This window comes from Zootermopsis nevadensis, unplaced genomic scaffold (genome assembly GCF_977971745.1).
Source record: "Zootermopsis nevadensis isolate Lab colony 2312 unplaced genomic scaffold, Znev_1.0 Znev_ptg000003l, whole genome shotgun sequence".
NCBI classification, from domain to species: Eukaryota; Metazoa; Arthropoda; class Insecta; order Blattodea; family Termopsidae; genus Zootermopsis; species Zootermopsis nevadensis.
This window is the reverse complement of record NW_028259135.1, coordinates 9513336-9534754: the sequence shown is the minus strand read 5'-3', so window position 1 is coordinate 9534754 and position 21419 is coordinate 9513336. Positions and strand designations below refer to the sequence as shown.

Here is a 21419-nt window from a genome sequence, read left to right as displayed (position 1 = left end):
CAAGTAAATCAAGCATTAAACTGGATTTAATACGAAACAAAAATTATTTCGAGTTGCTATTATGTTTTTGAAAAGGTTTAATATCTGCTACGCTCATAATTACTTTTAACTAATAGCTAATCTGTGTTCAACGGGACAGGTTTCAGCGTCACATTGCTATATATAAATGTCAATTCATCATCCCTTACGCAGACACGTGTGACAAATTAATTAATTTCAAGAACATGCTTCGCTTGGTGGGATGTAAATTATTAACAAACTCAGCACGCAGATGAGTGAACAAAAGACGTTTTGTATCACACATGCGATTTTTTAAAGTTTTATTTTACAGCTTCTGTTAAATGTTCGTTCCCCTCCCACAATTCATCACAGTGTTAAATAACAAAATTAATTCCACCAAATTTCCTATATCTGTATTCTGGGTTGTTGCGCGGTGTAGCCTGGTAGAAGTTTACAAATGTTTCGAAAGCGTTTCCTGCCTCCATCTTCAGGGGAACAGAGGAATATGGAAGCTAAACACTCCTCTTGGACGTTTTTGATTACCTACAAGACTACACTCATCCATAATATGGAATAAATTCGTATTTTCACCACCGATATAATATCAAATATCAATTGTAATTTAATCACAAAGTTCAGCATGAACGTGAAATTAAATGTTAATATAAGTACTTCGTTATAAATTCATATTGTGCGCGTTAATGTAATTCTCTGAGCGTTGATAAATTTGGTAGGAGACGAGATTTCAGGTTCTGACGGCTCTGAGTATAAGGAATACTATCTTGTGTGATGTCAAGCCGTGTTGTGTGTGTCAATATGAACGAGAGTACATGATACAGCATGCCGGAAGACACGTCATCAAAATCTGGTACTGTGTGGGACCTAATGGTCAATGCAGGTCCCAATCGCATTACGTCAACAGACAAGAGGTCTTGTGCCCGTTTTGTAAGACAATGAGCTCACACAAAAACCAATCCGAACGTGACGTTCCGACAGAAACTCAGAAGGCCCCCCGGGAACAGATTCCCGATCTTCTATTTTGCGGTCCATGACTGGCGTGCAATGCTTAACTTTTCTGGCGCAGAAAATTTCTACAGAAGACGCTCGCTTCAACACTGGTTTACCATATTATTTGATACGAACAATTAGATCCATTGAAATACTACGCCAACATTTCAGAAGATATTAATTTTTCGAATGGCCTGTCTTACTGTGCCATAGTTTGATTGGGAGGAACTCGGAATTCCACTGATAACATTTGTCGGGGTTTCAATCATTGTACCCCCGAATCCACATTTTGAAACCTTTCCCCTGAGAATTCTCACCCCTACATAGCCGATTACATCAATTCTGGGACCAAAACACACACGACGGTAACTTCATGGCTGTCGCTGATGATGTTAATTAGAACAGGTAATTGGGTGTTTTCCTTGGAACACGCAAACGTGTTGCTGGCTCTTGTAAACAAATTTATCGAACACCTAACATCATTTTTGAGTCTGGTAAGAAGGACTTCACTCTTATCCAATCTTCTCTTAAAGAACATCGAGTAGTAAGATTAAATAATAATATGTTGCTAAACTTAATACACCTTAAAGTCTACTCTATCATCAACATCAATAAATAGATAACACACAAATTACAATTCTTCAAAATGTTAAATGATGCCCTTATAACGATGCATGAATTCAAACGCTTAAGATAACTGAGTAAAATCTAGTTAAAATACAGTGTAATTCTGATTTCCCCAACTGCAAAAAAGCATCACACGCCTTCTCATTTTCCATTACGTGATCAGTTTGAAATTAGGAAGTTCCTCACCGTGTAATTTTCTCAGTTCTACTCTTATTTCGTCTCTCTTGGTTCGACGTATTCTCGGATTTCAAATCATCGTGTCAAGAAACTCCCGTATTTTGATTGGTGGCAGAGCAGTCGCTTCGACGGAAAACCAATGGGACTGGGTTCTGTCCCCGTGACGTAAGGGATCCATCATACATGTTTCGGTTTGTAAGTTGGGCCGTTTTAGGCGCGAGGGGCACCGCAGCGCCAGTGTTCTGTGCTGTGCTGAACCAAATCAATACATGGGTTTGGGTGGGTTTGGCTGCTACAGCTACTCGCCCGGACATGTAACTATGCTTGCGGGTCTCGGCCCACAGGCGCAAAGAAATTGCATCAAAACGAACCTTGGCAGTGACGTCAAAACGTCTGCTGGACTTATACATACGTTACGTACCGCAAAGAAAACACAAGTCTTCACCATTACAAAGATCAACTGGTTAACGCTGATCAACAGAATAATTGCTGGTTAAGATGAGAATCACATTAAACCCAGGGGTACACCGCGTAGGCATATAAATAATGTCTAAAGATTCAGTCCGTACCGCAAAGAAAACACAGCGCTTCACCATTAGAGAGATCAACTGGTTAACGCTGTTTAAGAAAATGACCGCTGTTTATTAAGAGAATCATACGAGACACATAAATACACTGAGTGGGTAAAATTAAGAGTTTCTGAATGTTAAACTAAGTAGAACATACGTACAGTTACCATTGTGCTTTAAAGGATTAAGGATGATTAGTGTTGCGAACGTATTTAATAACCGCATACGCGTCGTACCAGATTAGAAGTGAAATAATTTTTGTTTGTTTGTAACATTTCGGGTTCTCACGGCTGCGAGTATGAAGAAGGCTGTCTTCTGAGTTGTAGTGCCGTGTAGTCTGGTAGAAGTTGACCGACGCAGTTAATTGCCCGCTGAATTTCAACGGGCTTTCTAAGAATACGATTTTTTTTAAACGTCGGTGTCTGAATTTTATGCATGCAATGCAGATTTGTGTTTATCTCGTATATTATGCTAATGTAGTACGTTATCTTTCACGATGCCAAATTCATCGTAAACGAATTGTATGTCAATCAAAACAGAACAAGTCTCATCTAACGTAGACTTCGGACTACGCCTGAAGTGTTTGTTTAGGCAGCACGAAAATTACCAATGACGGAGAAGTTGCTGTACCACAGGCATTACTCAATGTCAGCGGTTGCTACAGGGTGTGTCTTAGACTGTGTGCACAAAAAAAACAGAACTGCACACTGTTTGGACCTAACACAATAAGAACTAGTTCCCTTCACATCTATTCTATGTTCTCAGTCCAATAAATATAAACCGCTGAATCCTGTTTATAAACATTCTTTTCGACTTTGTCCAAAGTCTGAGCGTGTTTTGCTAATTAAAATTAAAACACCTGATCGGCTTCTGTCTTCAAGTGTTTGGCGGATTAACCATTTACCTAAATGCATAGAAAAGAATTCTTCTTGAGAAGATATGAGACGCTCAGCTAGTCTTTTATGTAACCCGAAGTTCATTATCGTGTTTTCAAGAACCCTTGGACCCTTCCCTCTGCTGGATGTCTTGGTAGGGATTTAAATCTGAAATCTGAAGTATCGTTATTCAGTAGATTGAATACAGAAAATATTAAAATCAGCAAAAAGTAGGTTCAATTGAAATCCGTTCGGGAGCGATTACCGAAAACCCATTTGGTCTAGTCGCTGTCTAGTCTACTCACATTATTTAGAGCATTACAAAGTTCCGGATCATAACACAGCAGAGTCCTGAAAAGTTTTCATATTGCTAAACCACTTCAATAATTAGTTACATGGAAAATATTTCAGTCTGATGATGAATTTCAGCATGCAGTACGCTACTGGTTTCACTAGCAAAGCACAGAATTATAGTATACATATTTCTAAGGGGTTGTGTTTCAACCCCTCAAAGACTGTGAGATTGGACCAAATAGATCTTGTTTATGAAATTTTATTTATAATATTCGGCGTCAAAACGGCTGATTCTACAGAGAAACTAATGGGATCTGAAGTCAGAAAACTACGTCTGATGTCAGTACGTCAGTGTACATAGAATAGAGAGGCTATTCAATATGATGTTTCAAGTAGTTAACAAAACCCACTCACAGGCCTCAATGGGATCCCCTCTACGTCACAGTTAAGCCAGCGGTGCACTTCAAAAGCTTCTAACACGACTAAACTATTCCATAGCAGACATACCAATTGTGTCTGTCAGTACTAGTTCATGCCAACGTGGAAATGTTCTACGCAATTATATGTATACACTGCTTGTTACTGATTATCTCACACAAACGCTGATGTGATTTCACTGTACAGCATGAGGCTGCACTAAATAAGCTTGTGGAATAAACTATACGAATAAGTTTAGAAGCTTCCATGTATGTACATTGTATATGATGATCCAGACGATAATGAACCGATAATATAAAAACGTTTGTAATATTGGTAAATCAAGCCTTTGAAGGACTCGGCTCGCCTGAATATAATTTAATAATCCAGTCCGTACCGCGAAGAAAACACAACTCTTCACCATTACAAAGATCATCTGATTAACGCTGATTAAGGAAATAATCGCTCTGTGCAATCCTCCAAAACCTATTTCTCTTAAATTCGTTTTAATATGTTCATCCTCTGTATTACCTTCCGGTTTTTCAACCACAGTTTTGTACATATTTCTCAGCTCTACCATGCGCGCTACATTTCCCGTCAATCTCATTCTCCCTAATGTGATTACACTAACAATGCACTATCAATACAGTGAAACATCGCGTCATCACATGTTAAATTTTCCTCATAATTCACATTTCATTTGGTTCTGGATTACATATAACCAGCAGCTGAATCAGTGTCATAAAAGAACTATAGAAATAAATAATGTATGCATGACGCAAAGCTTATATTTTGATAGAGAAGAAAAACCGAATGAGTCAGCATAAATTTTATTTTTAAGGAGGTGTACTGGTGATGCTCTGATAGAACAAAAATAAATATTAAACATGAGTTACATTGCAAACATTAGCTATGTCAAACAAAATAAATGGGCACAAAGCAAATATCGAATTTTATAAAGCTATAACATTTCCTACTCTCATATGAATGTGAAATGTGCATTACGAATGTCAGATGCTTGGTAACTTCAGTAAGCAAAAACGAAAGTTTTAAGAAATTAAAATGAAATTAACAGGTGAGGAAGACTCCAGATCAAAGACGTATGTTAGAAACTGAACGCTCAGAAAATTACAAAGAAAAATATTTAATACATATAAATATAAAGTAAAAACATACACAACTTTCCCTCCAGTTAAAAGCGAAGTATATAAGCTCGTATATGGGAGTACGTAACGTCTAACCTAACCTAACCCAATCTAACCTAACCTAACCTAAACTATGAAAGAGGAAATAAAAAATACAATTATAAAAAAGTGTAAACACATTTTTAGAAGAGAAGCTATCAGTAACAATATTCAGATATTGCCATTAAAGAAAATATTTATAAGAGTCTCAAGAACATTTAATCCTAAAGTATCATAATAATATCTACCACACAATTCTGTTCGACAAACTGCATCCAGTTTAATGAGGGAGGAGGGGGGGGGGGGTTTGTATACGGAACACAAGAGAATCCGAATCGCTCATTGGAGTTCCCTGTGGAGTGTCCTCATTAGATCGCGAACATCGTCTTCGTCAGGCGTTTGACAGATCTCAAGACGCCTGCAGTTTACTATAAGTATCTCATCAATCAGACGTAGCTATACTGAATGCTTGAATGGTTGATTAATTCACAGCCTACGTAGAGCCAAACGGCAAGGTAAGTGTAAATGGGGAAGGGATGCGAGAGGAAGCTACCACACGCAAATGTTCACGGATTTCCAAAAGTCAAGCAGGGGAATTTGATGAAATAATTTTACTCAATCAGTATGTTTGGATTTACGAACTTATAATATTTATATCACAAATTCTCAGCATAATGTCAGGGAAGAATTCTTTTAAGGAAAGCAACCAGTGAAAAAGACTGAATGTGACCAAGTGATAGATGGAACACGCCGTTCAATGGTGACGCCAGGGAAACTAACCTACCTGTAATATGTCAATTTAACTCGGATACACAAAGGAAAATGTGTTGAAACAGTGGCCGTGTACAAGAACTTTAACTATTAAAGAAATATTTTTTTAAAAAATAGCCTTAATGCTGTGAAATTCATTTAAAAAATTATTTTACAATCAGCGAATGGTACTTTTATTTTTTTATTCGGTTTTAAACTTCTGTAAATGACACCTGTTTCTGTAAAATATTTCTTTATGCCTCACGGTGAACTAAAATCTTCAATTTCCATTCAAGTGACACTGTCATGCGTGGGATATTTATCGTTCGCGACCCCTAGCCAGAAGCAACCCCCCCCACCCACCCCACCGGTTTTTAAATAACGACAACGCAAATAACATGGGTGAGAGCGATAGTCTGTACCGAGGAAAAAAAAAACTTGTCAGCGCATAAAAACCCGAACATTACAGACGTTTTCCACATGCTAGTATTTGTGACCGACAGCCATCCGTGCGCATAAAACGTGGACAATGACCGGGACAGACTGTTGTCCATACACCGATCACATTCGCTCACTCACTTGTCCATAGACCCCTTGACCACTGACCATCATGTCAATAACGTACATCACACAAGTCAGTGAATGCTTTGAACTGGTCAACCATTAACTTAATATGTCTCATAAATTTCCCCTTTTTTAAAAAAAAAAATTTGTTTTAGTTTTCCTCAGTCCCTCCAGCCAAAGCAGAAGAACCTTAAATTAAGCCACGACCGTTTTCTTTCAAATCCTTTCCCATTCATGCTGATTAACCATCCCATCATTCGACGCTACGTTTTATAACCGTTGCCATGGTAACCCTGATTTTTAAGCCAAAAACACAAATCCCTAATTGACTGTATTTTCAATACTAACTAAACTATTCATAGCTCCAAACTGTGACTTACAACTTCTAAATCCCAATAACGATGTACAGCGCGCTCTAGTAATAACTAAATGCTTAATGCCGAAAGAATGTTTTTTTATGGATTTCGTATGATTTTCAGAACAAAAGAACAAGAATTTCCTTACACAGAATTAAGCAGAGACAGGTTGTGTTTTCTTTGAGGTACGAACTGAATGTTTATATAGATGAGTTATCTTCCCAAATTATTAATTATACTATACGTTATTCATAAAATCAAATGTCATCGGCTTTAACGATTCAATTCAAGTATAAACACGGAACGAACTGTCGATACTATCGATTACTGCTTGATTTTCACAGTCGATAAATCACATCCCACATCCGGTAAAAGCACCCACAAACGCATGTTAATTTGTAAAGTGACCTTCCATCTGAAAATCTTACCACGTCATTCTAAGGTCTGAAGTATTAGAAAGCCAAATATTACTACAATTTAAAAATCCACCCTTGAAGCTGTTCAAACTCAAAACATTCAAAATCTTTGTTATTGTTCCACTTGTTTGCTACTGTGTGGAGAGGTCGATGTGTCAGCTACGCGTTTCCATGGAAACGGTTTATGGTTTATCTATTGACCTCTCACAGTTACGCCACTGAATGGTGAAGTAATTAAAATGCTGAGAAATAAAAATTAAAGCTGCATTCTCGGTAATGGGCATTTGTATTGGTATCGAATAGACTCATGCAAACGAGACACCCTTTCAGTTCAGATTACTCTCGTATATAATTTAAATGTGAGTGGATGGAAATTCAGCCAGACATCATTTTAATGTGAAATTATGTTAAATACACCTCATATCGTGATGAAACCTCAGGTTCTCAAGGCCGCAAAGATATTAATTTTGGTCGTCTGGTTTGTAATTCCGACGTTTCGGAGCAACGTGCTGCCTCTTGAAAATGCAGGCAGTATATTCCACCGAAACAGTACTATTTACCTACGTGTCCTAATGGCTTTGCAACCCAGGATACGAATGTCGACATGCGAGTAACAAATCGCTACAGACATTAAGCCGCGTACGAAAGAGCGACAGAACCATACAGACTGCGTCATACGTTACCTAGCAACCAGCTGGCAGAGAGAGAGAGAGAGAGAGAGAGAGAGAGAGAGGCAAAAAAGGGAAAAGTGGACAGGTTATTTAATATATCACCCTGGAAGAAAGAATAGTTGAATGTGGAAATAAATGGGGGAAAAATTGGAACGACAAACAGGTAGTGATGTAGGAAAACCAGGTCTACAGCGTACGACCACAAAGAAAACGAACACTCAGACGACCAAGAATAAGATTACAGAGTAAGATAGCTGGTGTTAACGGAACTGGAACTGGCCGGGGCATAAATAACGATGTATCGAGGAACATTGTGTTTGAAGATATCCGTCTTCTGGGTTATTGCGCTGTGTAGTCTACACAGCGCAATAACCCAGAAGACGGATATCTTCATACTCACCGCTGTGAGAACCTCAAGTCTTACAACATTGTGTTTATTCAGAACATAAAGAATATAAAACAAAGTCGTTGCAAATATGACTAAGTTTAGGCGTGGCTTATTCTTTTCCTGACTGATCTTACCCGGCTTGGGATCTTGTACCCTTGCACAATCATCTTCTGGTAGGTGGTCAGACAATTTATGGTTACCACCAACAGAAGGAAGTCTGCCCACAGGACAATGATGTCTTCGTCGTCTTCGTCGTCCTCCAGGGCAAAAACCAACAAAACTTTCCTCCAACTTCAGGGCTTAAGACCCTTCAGTGTGTATGACAGTTTTTTTTTTTATCCGGAACGTTGGCATCTACCTACATGTCCAGACGGTGCGAAATCCCATAATAATACGATGATCCTCACCGCCATAAAAATCTCAACTCTCACTCGACTAAACTTTTGTACGCTGCTGTACCTGAGTCTCTTCGTACCTTCCTGTGAGTAACACATGCCTCAAATCTCCGCAGCATCCGTGACGTGTTACATCCAAACTGCGGGATATAACACACCGGTGAGTGAACGTGAACAACTTTCGAGTCGGACGCCATAATTCCCCACAGATTCAATTCCACAGCTTTCAAATAAAATAGTTTCAGCTGATGTATTACCTTTCCTATACAAGCATAAGGAGACTCATTCTAAATATTTCACTTAACACAAAAAAATATGACAGATTGAAATAATTTTCAAGCGTACATGCACAAAAAAACTGTGTTACAGCTCTGGTTCACGAACCGCTCGGAAACGCTTCATAAATTCGAACAGAAGAACTGATAATATCCACGACACACCAGTAATGTTTATAGAATTTACGCTCTGCACTGGCGTCTCCATATTTAAAACACATATTCTGTAATCCACTGAAACCGAATAACCGAGACGTATTCTCCACGTCACGTTAAATGGCGTCTGAACTACACGGCAGTGTTTTTGGGATCGGCTCGTCACGGCCTGGTCCATTCAACGGCACGGCAAAGTAGGTATTAACCGATAAAATAACATTGTGTTCGGCGGTGTCAGCTCCAGGGTCACACGTCAATGCTGCCTTTTCTGTACACACAAAGAACAAATGCTATTTTGATGGTAGTAACTAGTGAGTGGAGCATGCGCAGAAGCTCCCTTTCTCCCTTTGCCTGCTTTAAAACGTCAAAACAAACCGCGCTCATGACAGAATCATAAGTTACTTATCAGCTTCAATTCCTTCCATAATTATATATTTATAACTGAAGACTGAGCAGCATGTAACTCTTAAATATATATATATATATATATATATATATATATATATATATATCTGCTTACAAGTCAAAACGCCGTAACTACCCAGAAGATCAACACCAGCATGTTCATGGCCGAGAGAACCTCAAATCTCATGTAAATATTATGCCATATTTTACTGTCTCACTGCCTGTTCCATGCATATGTTCATCTTTCTGCTTGTCACTCTGTCATTTCGTGTCAATATTTCTTCTTCTGTCCTCCTTTCGCCTATCTTTCTCTTCCCGTCCTTAAGTATTTGCAGTCTATCCTGGCATGAAAAAGCGTCGCTAAAATTCCGCCTTATAAACTTGCAAAGTCCTGCTTTCTCTCTTCAGCTGTCGGTACAAACATATACCACATAGCAACACAACTCGTTGGTTCTAACTTCTGCTCTATCTGTTTTGATTTATTTCTCTTTTAAATAAAGTCCTGTATTTTAAGATTTACATTTAGATACTAGTGACGTCAAGGCTAGACCAAGCACAAGTTGAATTCTGTCAAAATCAAACCAGCGCTTTGTTCTCAGTATCCCGGAGGATCAAAGTAAAATAAAGCAAATATTGGGACAAGAATATCTTAGAATGAGCAAGAACATGAGAGAAGATAATACATAAAGTTAATATTTACTTGACCGTTCTCCTTTTCCACAACTGCTATCATTGTAAAGATATTCCCAATGTTGACTTCGACAAAAGGAAATCCATTCGAATTGAATTCCTTTATAGTTCAAAATGCGTCCACTTTGTCTCTGCCGTTTATCTCTCAACAGAAGTGGATATTACTGGTCCCATAAATCATGCTGGTGATCGGTGCAGCGTGCGTGTTCCAAAGAAAAACACGAGGTAGCGTGTTCTCAGCCCTATAACACAATAATAAATACCACGCAAGCAGTGGGCCAAACGTTCTCTAAGATTTCTGTTTTCAAGGTCACCGTGTAGTCCTGGTGCAAAATGTACCGAAAATCTAGCAGGATGTCAGTAACTAATTACGTAACAGTTCACCGAATCACTCTCAGACGTCAGACTCATGTATTAGATTCTGATCAATAAATCACTGACAAAATAGATTAATCAATCAGGCAATAAAAGTAATTTGCCAAAAATCAGTTTGCCTATGATGACGATGATAACCCTTGTCTTCATCCCCTATTTCGTTACAGGGATTGGGCAAATGGTCTCTGTCGGTTTTACCTTGTCCATCGTTTTCTTGGTCGCCCAAGACTACTTCTTCCTCTTGGCTTGGATTGGCTTTGCTTGGAAATTCTTCAACATTGCATTGTCTATGTTCAACCACCGGAAGGTAAAATCTAAAGAACATTAATAGATGGAAGCTGTTTTATAAAACAGTGACGTAAGAAAGTATTGTTTGCGTCACTTTACTTGGCGTCTGTACGCCATCGGTTCAGTAAGGCTTAGTTTATGCAATGGGACGGCAGAACAGGTATCAACCAATCAAGTTAACAATCGGTACATGTTATTTTAAATGGCAGTAGTGGATGGAGCATGCGCAGAGCGTGCCATAATAACCTCCCCCACCCTCGGCCACTCCCTACAGCATGCCAAGGGAAATGACGCGGACAGTAGCTCCATCTTCCGTCCCCATTGATTAATATGCAAAGTAGTTCGTGCTGTCCATATTGAATATGTTTGAACAAAACTTTAAATAACTTAATTTACTTAGAGACTTCATTACAAATTTGAACTTAGCGACTCCTGAATTCAGAATTAACATTTCTCAGTTCAAATAAAAACAGCTAGCAAAATGAGATTCAGGACTTTTATTCTGCGTAGTAAAAAAAATTGTTAAGATATTACGCAATTTAATCTGGCGAAATTGAAATCATTCTAGGGAAACGCTGTATCATGAACTTAGAACGCTAGGACGCTCAACTGAAATAAAACTGAGCAAGAAGTGGGGTCTATTATATGATTTATGTCTACAAATATTCTTGGATAATATGCTTAAATAGAAGGAAAGCTGTGGATAAGGAACAAGAATTAAAATGGAGGAGAGAATGATAACACAATAAAACTCCCTGCTGTAGAATATAGGCTGAAATGGAGCGGAGAGACCAGGGAATAAAGTGCCTTGCGAAAGTTTTCTGCTGGTTATTAGGCGGGTGAACAACTGCTCGAGAAGAAAAAGCAAAGCGACTGTGGTGCCTAAACTTCTTCTATCAGAACTTTCGTAATTTCATTTATTTGCTACAGATATGAATAATCGCGTTTAATATCAATTAAATAAGCGAGTTCTCACACGACCGATTTCATAACTCCACACACAGATTTAAAAATCATAAATTTGAGTGAAATGAATCCAGTAATAATTAAATTAGTCATTTTTTAAAACCACATGAGTTTATAAAACTAACTTTCTAGAAAACTGGAAATAAAAAAGTAGAACGTGATCGCAAAACACTATTTATTTTAGCTTGATTAATTTTACCCACCGAAAATTAATTGGCGAGCGTCTAATATTTTACACACTTACAGTTCACTGCCATCTTTTTTATGAAGAGTTATAACCTAACGAGAATTTTGAACAACGAGATAAAGCCATCTCTAAATGCCACATTTTGTTCGCGTAAATACGTAAAGCAGTAAGTTTTTTTAAACCTGTACATAAAATGGAAGTTACCTCTGCACATTTTATGTATCGTTTCTACGCCCACAGACAAACTGAATAAAGCGATACACAAAACTCAGAATAAACCCAATATCTGACAGCCATGATGCAATTAGGTGCGGGAACCTGCCCTAACAAGGCTGATACATCACTGTCCCATAGGATGAGAAAGTTATTATTACTCATCAATTCTTTTTCGCCGCCGTTCTGTATTTCCTCCGTCTGCTTGTGCTCGAATGCCCCACGCCCCCAACCCATGCCTCACGCATCAGTGCTCAGTGTACAACGATTCGCGACAGGAAAGGAAGTGTTAATTAATAGTCCCTGACACAGATCGAAGGTCACAGCTGTTCCGCATAATTAACGGGTTCCATTGGTTCAGGTTTATTTCGTAAAATATGGCATGAATACATCTAGATGTCTAGTTATACATCTTAGTACGTAATTTACCTCGAATATGTAAAATTTGTTACATATTCATCGATAAATTCGGCATAAACAATCATAATTATTAATCAAATTTAAAATTGCATCTTAGCTCTAATGTATCTCGGAGTAAACAGCAAAATACCCAAAGCGTCCATCTGACGCAAGTTTTTTTCTTAAAACGTAGTGAAATAATTACATTACTTATTTCTTAAATTACTAAACTTTAAATCAAATAACATGTAACCCTTTGAAGTCGAAGCTCGTCTGAATTATATTTAATGATTCAGTCCGTACCGCGAAGAAAACACCACACTTCACCATTACAAAGATCAACTGGTTAACGCTGTTTAAGTAAATAATCTCTGTCTACAGAGATCACAAGAAACTCATAAATACAGTGTGTGGGCAGAATTCTGAGTTCAAAAAGTGGTGCATGTAGTTACAACATGCAGGTCCCGACGAGAAGGTTCTTAATTTTTTACTCTCCACCAAATAAACGTAATCAAATAGAGGAGGATAAGCTGAATTGGATATTTTCCATGAATGAAAGAGACAAGAAACACGTGCAAAATTTTGGTACGGAAACCTGGAGAAGATAAAGTTTAGAAAATCTAGGCGTAAATATGAGAGTATTTAAATGGATCTAAAATAAACTGGGTGTGAATTTAAGGGCTGGATTGATACGACAGAGGCTTGGAACCAGTCGTCGGTCTTCATTTTTTTTATACTATCCTTACCAGGACGAGCGGAAGAAGTCTGGGAACCTTACAAACGTAATAAAACTTTCGTCCTCCGAAAAGTGTCTATCATGTCTCCCCAATGTTTTCTTCTGCGACTGTACTTCTACCCTCTTTCTAACTCTCTCTCTCCCCTTTGTTTCAAAGGGTTAAGTTTCGTCTGTACGTCTGACACATGAAACCATCTCGGTGTTACAAAAGGCAGGGAAACGAAACTAATAAATCAAGACTGACGCATTTAACTGTCTTCTGGATCGTTACTGAGTTTTCTGGTAGAAACTGACAGACGTTTCAGAGGTATTTACTGCTTCTATCATCAGGGCAATAATTGAGGCAAGATGTACCTCTGAAACGTCGGTCAGTTTCTACCAGACTACACGGCGCAACATCCCAGAGAACAGCCATCCTCAATTTCTGCGCCGTGAGAACCTCAAATCTCACAAAGGAAGAAGGATATAGAGATCTTTAGCCTTGATCATCAGCTGCTAAGACACAGATCCTTTGCTTTTCTGAAGACTTTTTTCTGTCAGGATTCAACAGCTGTTTCTTTCACATTTGGTAGGATGCCCTGGCCAGGGGATAAGCCCATCTGCCCACATAGGAGAACACACCCATGCCTCGAGCGAGATTCGAAGTCGCTATTCCAGGCTTCGAGCGGCCGAGAAAACTAAAACCCGAGACCAGGGGATAAACTGTGGTCCACGTTTAATTTACTTGACTGTGTCGGAACATTCCAGAATTTCTTAAGTTTCGGCACAACGGATAATTTCCACTTTATTAAGTTATTCATTAAATTCCGCTGAGCATAATGTTCGTAACCACGCGGGGCGAGGGTTCGTGAAAGTTAGTTCAACTGAACAAGCGCTTCGGAAATCCAAAAACTCCCGAGGCGTGTCAGAAACTGAAGTTCAGTGGAAAAGATCGATCGAGGAACATTTATTCTAGATCTTTAAAATCAACACAAAACCGTGGGATTTGAGTTTTCCACGGCGGTGAGTCTGAAGATGGCTGTCGTCTGGGTTGTTGGGCCGTGCTGTCTGGTAGAAGTTTACCGAGGCTTCAGAGGTCCTTGCTGCCTCCATCGCCCTGATTATGGAGACAGCAAGGACCTCTGAAACGTCGATAAACTTCTACCAGACTACACAGCGCAACAACCCAGAAGACATCCATCTTCTTAACACAATACCGCACTAACGTTCACGCAGATTTATGTTTCTCGCAATTATTCGCTGCTTTCATAGTCTCTAATTCCTAAGAGTTTCCACCATCTTACTTTATGTCTACCAACTTCCCTTCTTCCTGATGGTATTTCAGTCGTAAGTCGAGGCACGTTTGTAGATTTTATCCTGCCCAGATATTTAATTAAAGACACTGAAGAAAGTCACGAGGAACCTCAGTCAAAATGGTCGGTCTCTGGGTCAAAATTTTAACCCCGGCACGTCTCAAATACGAAGCCAAAGTGAGAGGTATCGTGGCTCAAAGGAAAATCACGCGTGAATGCTAACAACTTTAGAAATGAAATTTTCCCACTACCGGTATCTTACTGTCCTACGCTGCGCGTTGTTGTGGGAAAATTCTGAAATGTACGGCGACCCTGCGTCTATGAGGAGTGCCACGAGGGAATACGGAGGCTTGCAGCTAGCGTTTAAAATATTCGAGACCTCTGCACACTCAAGAGGTAAATTTTTTTTCGCGACAGTATAATTGATAACGGATCAACAAGCTGAAAGTATGCCAAAGTCATGAGAAGTACCGATATTTCCAGACTTTTCATATAAAAGTAGAACTGAAAGTTTTTTAAAAAAAAAAGTTTAACAGAATTTGAACGACAAGTGAATTCATGAAAGTCATTAAGAAATATACCAGATCAAAGTTAACAACTAAAATTTTCCTTGGTAGTACGTCAGTAAAATTACTACTGTGACGAAGGCAGATCGTAGATTTCCCTTGTTTAGCGATCGGCCAGTGCACTTGGTAAGATCTGAGGTTCTCGCGGCGGTGAGGAAGATAATATTCTTCTGGGTTTTGACACAGTTCTGAGTCATCGGTAGATGTAAACGATTCGGTGAGACATACTGTCTCCATCCTCAGTACTGAACATCGAAACAAAATAAGATTATACCGGAGCGTCATGTGAGAATTATCTAAAATGCTATTATAATTCATCCATACGAAATAATTTAACTTTACGTCTTGTTAAAATATATATTAAAAATTATTACAGTCACTCACAATTATAATAATAAAATAATATTAAAAGATTTAAAACATCATTTAGATACACTACTAGTTTCGTCTACATTCAGCCATCGACGGGTGTATGCAGTATAAACCTATGACCATTTACTGATTTTTAACGTTATCCATATTTCACTGTCTTCATTCTTGATGGTGTTTCTGTCCTTTACCGTTTTTTGGTTTGTTGCACTATCATTAGTGATTACTAGGTTTATGTTTTGTACTTTGTGTTGGCATCATTTTTGTGTATTACTGTGAATTAAAGTTTTAATTCCATTAATGACAATTGAAATTAGAAAATAGAAATATAGAAAACAAAATAATTGGTAAAAATAATTGGTAAAAATAAATAAATAGTAAAAATAATAAAAATAAATATGTAAACTCACCTAAGAAGCAATATCACATTCGTAGTAAGAGAAACGGAGAACACTGGACTGTACAGGATTGGGTCTGGTAACCGACTGTGGGGCTAGTGGGTGAAAGGTGGTTTGTCCGGGTTGGGGTCAAGGTACTGAAGTGTTTTAAAGATAGGGTTGTTGAGTTCAATACCATTATCATTGAGGCATAAGTTTTGTTTATAATTTTGAAATATGTAATATTTTTCTATTGTGTCCCTATGTCTTTTGTTTTTTTACTATTTTCATTATGTCCATTGTTTCATTGATTGTATTATATGCATGTCCTGTATTGAGAATGTGTTTAGAGTATGCAGAACTATCTTTATTGTGTCTTATGGCTGCTATGTGTTCTTTGTATCTTTGTGTGAAGGTGCGACCTGTTTGACCTAACACACCAACACCATCAAGAATGAAGACAGTGAAATATGGATAACGTTAAAAATCAGTAAATGGTCATAGGTTTATACTGCATACACCCGTCGATGGCTGAATGTAGCCGAAACTAGTAGTGTATCTAAATGATGTTTTAAATCTTTTAATATTATTTTATTATTATAATTGTGAGTGACTGTAATAATTTTTAATATATATTTTAATATTACGAATCACAATATGACGCAATTACAATATCTTATAAATTTACGTCTTGTATTAAATTCAATATTTTTAACAGAGCCACAATGTTTCTCCGAAACGTCGGCATCTACCGACGAATCTACACGGCGCCGAGACTAAGATCAGCATCAGTATCAGTGAACTTATTGTTCGTTACATAATACGCAGTGTTGTGAGACCCCGCGTAATAAACACCCTGTCATCGCGTATGGTATCAGGTCGCGTTCTATGCAGATACATGACCATGGCTGCAGTTTACAATTTCAAAACGAGTTATAAAAAAGAAGTATTACGCTGTTTGGTAACCAGTAAACCTTATCGGGGAACTGTATTAAAATACAAACACATGAAACACAGGCGTGCAATTTAAGGGGCAGGGATGAAACTGCTACAAAATCTATATTTTAAGCATAAATATACTCTCCACTAGGTACAGAGGGCGTTAAACGTTGCTTAGGAACGAACCAGCTCCTAAAATTATAACTACTACACACTCTTAAATTATGATAAAAAATTTAAAGTTTTCAAGGTCATCTAGACGCTAGACAACATATCTACGGTATAATGCATAGAGCGATTTATATAGACACTACAAACTTTATTATAATGCTACGCCATTGTGGTGATGGAGATCGATTCACTCATATTTGGTAAGTTCAGACAGGAATCGGTATCTAGCAACAGATTACACATGCCTTGTAGACAAAATGCAAAGTCACTAATTGTTCAATGAGGTGGTACTTGTAATTACCACTAGGCTTTTGAGAGTTAAGAAAATCGAATAAAGCATACATACGCACGCCCTACGAGTCTTCCTCTGTCTTGGATTATGAAATAAACAGATATTGAGGATGTTAGAGAACAGGGTGTCAAGGAAATAATGACACCGAAGACGAAGTGACAGGAGACTGGCAAAAGTAAGTGATGATGAGTTCCATAATTTGTAGCTTCACAAAATACTATCATGACGATCAAATCAAAGACAATGAGATGGGCGGAGCATGTAGCCCGCATGGGATCGATAACAAATAAGCACACATATGATTTTGGTTGCGAAGTGATTGGTGTAACGAATACATGATGCGAGCTACCAGTTAAAGCAGAATTTAGAGTCAGGTTCCCTCATTTGTTTACAAACGATACATGAAATGTTAAGTAAACACTGTCAAACACGATCAACGTGTATTACTTGTGTATTTGCAAAGCTCCCATTTACAAATGTTCATTACAAAGATTCATGTAAATTTTTACCTGTTTTTGAAATTATAAACATAATTTTCTCAACTAAGAAAGAATTAGTTACTTATCACAGACCCTTTGTGATTAATATACGTAGAGTAATTAACATTTTAATAAAGATAATTGTTTTATTATTTGTTCACATAAGTTCTGGTGTTTGTGTTTTAACTGCAGCAACTGCTGTACAATGTAAACATTTGGTTTGACATTATAGAATTTTATGCAGGGTTCAATTTGTAATAATTTTTATAAAAAGTTGTATGTTTTTATTTTTATAATTCTACATAAATCTGACAAATGTGGGGAAAATATTTGGTGATTCTTCTGGGCGTCGAGAACCGAGATGTATATTTTTTTTTCATTGAAAATTACGAGAATCTAATTTTAGATTTTTGAATCTTCACCTTGCGAGCAGTTTTCATTGAACGAATTACGTTTGCAAATATAGGGATGGGTGTATTTATATTCTATACTTCTCCATATGATACAAAAAACCTAAAATTAAAACTAGACACGTTGTGGATTGGTACTCACCTTCCCAGGTACATTCGAGATGAGCTTCTTTCCATTTATATGTGATATTCTCTTCCAGCTGTGCCGTCTGACATCCACTGGGCTGTAATACGCAGGCTGACGCACTTTTTCTGTGTTCCCACCACACACACACACGCACCACCTAAACCACTTCTCTTACTTAAATTTCGCACTCAAAATAACACGTGAAAAAAAAATGTTACATCCTCACACCTGTTCACAAAACATCTGTCTATCAATGTTATTAATTCAAAACATACCCTACCATGCTATGTTATTCAATATGCACATACGTATTGTGTTCTCAGCGCAAAAACATCTTATTTACAGTCAAACACGAGAGTTTTCTATAGCGTAAAATTTTTTTGTTCGAAGTTTGTTTTCATACTTAAAAATTAACGCATTAAATAATTTTTCCACGGTTACACGGGAAATGTAACGAAATTTAATATAAATTAAAATTCACACATTCTACTTGACGGTTTGCTCCGGAACGAAACTTGCAAATGTTCCACAAAAACACTAAATGTTCGTAGTAGTTTAAGTACATGAAGGTGGCGTAATTGTATCGGATAAAGACGTTAAAACTGTCTTGTCGTTTACATGTCAATTCCCCATCTTAAGATTCCTTCACTTTAATTAAAATTCGAAATGTAATTCCTATAGAGTAACACGCTTATTAACACAATTTGCAAACACAAACCGAAGTTCAGCAGTAAAATAAAACAACGATGCATCCTTCATTTGTTTCTCGTCACTCGGCTTCACTGTGGTCGAAGGAAGTATCCATACTTAATGTTTACTGACCGATAATGTTTTTCTCTGAATGTTAAAATGTAGATAATCTGAAGCCTCCTCAGTGTACACAGTTTATGAATGATGTATTATACACATTATACAACTTCACTAACTTACTTTTCGAAACACAAGCGTGCTTGAAGTCAATCAAAACAACATATTTTATGAAAACACAACCTCAAATTCGCCATTTCACTCTGCTTCTGAGCGCGAAGCTGACACTTCCGCTAACTCCGCTGGTCGCCGTCAGAGGGGGGTGCAACTGGGAGCAGGGGTGGAAGTAGTAGAAGGGGAACGTATGTGAATGAGGGGAGAGATAACAGAGGTAATGTTCAACCCTCTTTGCGTTTGCGCAATGCAGTTGACCTCCATGCGCATACCACCACGGACTCCAGCTATGTGGATCGCAATCAGCAGTCAGGGAGAACTCAGGCAAATTCCCACCACAGCTAGAAGACAAATTCCCTTCTCTTCTTCTTATTTGTCCTTGCAGAAACTTCAACAGAAATCAGGTAGACTGATTTCAAAAACGTTGTTCTATTACATGTTTCAGTGCTACCAACCGTATTATAAAACACCTAGCATATATACATTTTAATTTAATCTTCTTGCTGAACATATAGATAAAAATAGGGTCCAGTGACTATCTTGTACTCACTATCAGAGCTCATACTAGAAGATTTCCGGTTCGAATCCCCGAAAATCGGACATCTACATCGTCGTTTTTCAAAGTTACTGCCTTCACAAGCATTGCACAGTACCAGAAAGTAACCTACGCTATTGTAAACCCAATTACGTCACATTATCCAGTTCAGGGTGTTTCAACTTCTTTTTCCCTCTGACTAAAAATAAATTTCCCGTCGAACCAAAAGGCCACGAAACCCCTACGGGCATTATTTTTGACAAGTAATAATAATTCTTTTTCATCTTTAACAATGTCTATTAAAATGACAAGCTGTCATATCAATAGTATACGTTCAAATATAAATTATTGATAAAATTTACACAAAAGGAGTTACATTTATTTTTAAATTTCCTCACTCAACAACTTGAATCTGACAGATTTTCTGGAAAACCTAGAATTTAATGTGAGCTTTTAAAAGTCACTAATCGACGTTTCATAAATGCGTACTATCAACATCGTTCTGATGACGCGAGCAGCAAGCATGATGTCCGAAACGTCGGTCAGTTTCTACGAAACTACACGTCGCAGCATCCCACAGGGATAATTATGCTTATCTTGACGTGGAGAGCGCTAATAGATGACCCTCGGGATTCATCCCTAACCCAACTACTACCGATATGAAGTATGTATGGCGATCCACCCTGCCACCCCCCCCCCCCCCAAAAGCTACATTTATCACCCAGAGGGGATGAACCCGATCCTCCCATCCAATTACTTCAAAATCCATTTTAATATTGTCATTCCCCCTATGCCTAGGTCTTCCGAGTGGTCTGTGCCTTTCGTGCTTTCCATTTTTTTATCTCCCCAGTGCGTGCTGCATGTTCTGTCCATCGTCCTCTATTTGATCATCTTAACAGTATTTGATGATGATGACAGTTTACGCTTTAACATTTACTCCGCCATTTTAGTCACCGACTGACGAATTTCACTTCACCAGAACGAAAAAGCACAATTCCCTCTGGGCCTGACGTCTCATATCTCCTCTTCAAACCAATTCTTCTTCTTCTTTTTTCCTTGACGTAATTCGTTTCTAACAATTTTCTGTTCCCTCTCTCCACTTCTCCTCTCTTCATCTCTTCTCTCTCCTCCCATTCCACGTCCTGATTTCCTTCTGATTTCTCCGCTGCTTATCGGGGGGGGGGGGTCTGTCTGTCTGTCTGTAGAAGGGTTGACACAGGGGTCTGGTTTGGACAGACAGAACAGTTATATCATTACTTACTAGGTTCGTTAGATGCTGGGACTTCGTATCTCGATATTTCCTCTACCTAGCAGACATTTGGACAATAAACCTCTGGTTTCTCCTTCAAATCCTCGAGATGACAGACGGACAGACAGCTACACAGTTATAAAACGTCTTACTTCTACAATCACGGCACTTAACAGGGTGATATTTAACAACTATCTACAGCGGTAATTTAGCGTCGAATAAGAGGGAAATAAAAAGTGTGGAAGTCAAGTGGTTGGCACTCCTGCTACGTACTCTGAATGTCACAAGTTCGAATCCGGGACCGGTGTCCG

At 38.2% G+C, this 21419-nt stretch overlaps 1 protein-coding gene across 1 annotated transcript in view; it reads right to left on the bottom strand.

Moving 5' to 3' along the window:
• Nucleotides 1-19689, bottom strand: part of LOC110838648 (uncharacterized) — a 108279-nt gene extending 88590 nt beyond the window's left edge. Inside the window, exon 1 of the mRNA XM_022082017.2 lies at nt 18419-19689. The gene's annotated coding sequence lies outside the window, so the exon portion shown is untranslated. The remainder of the gene's footprint in view (nt 1-18418) is intronic.
• Nucleotides 19690-21419: the final 1730 nt, after the last annotated feature.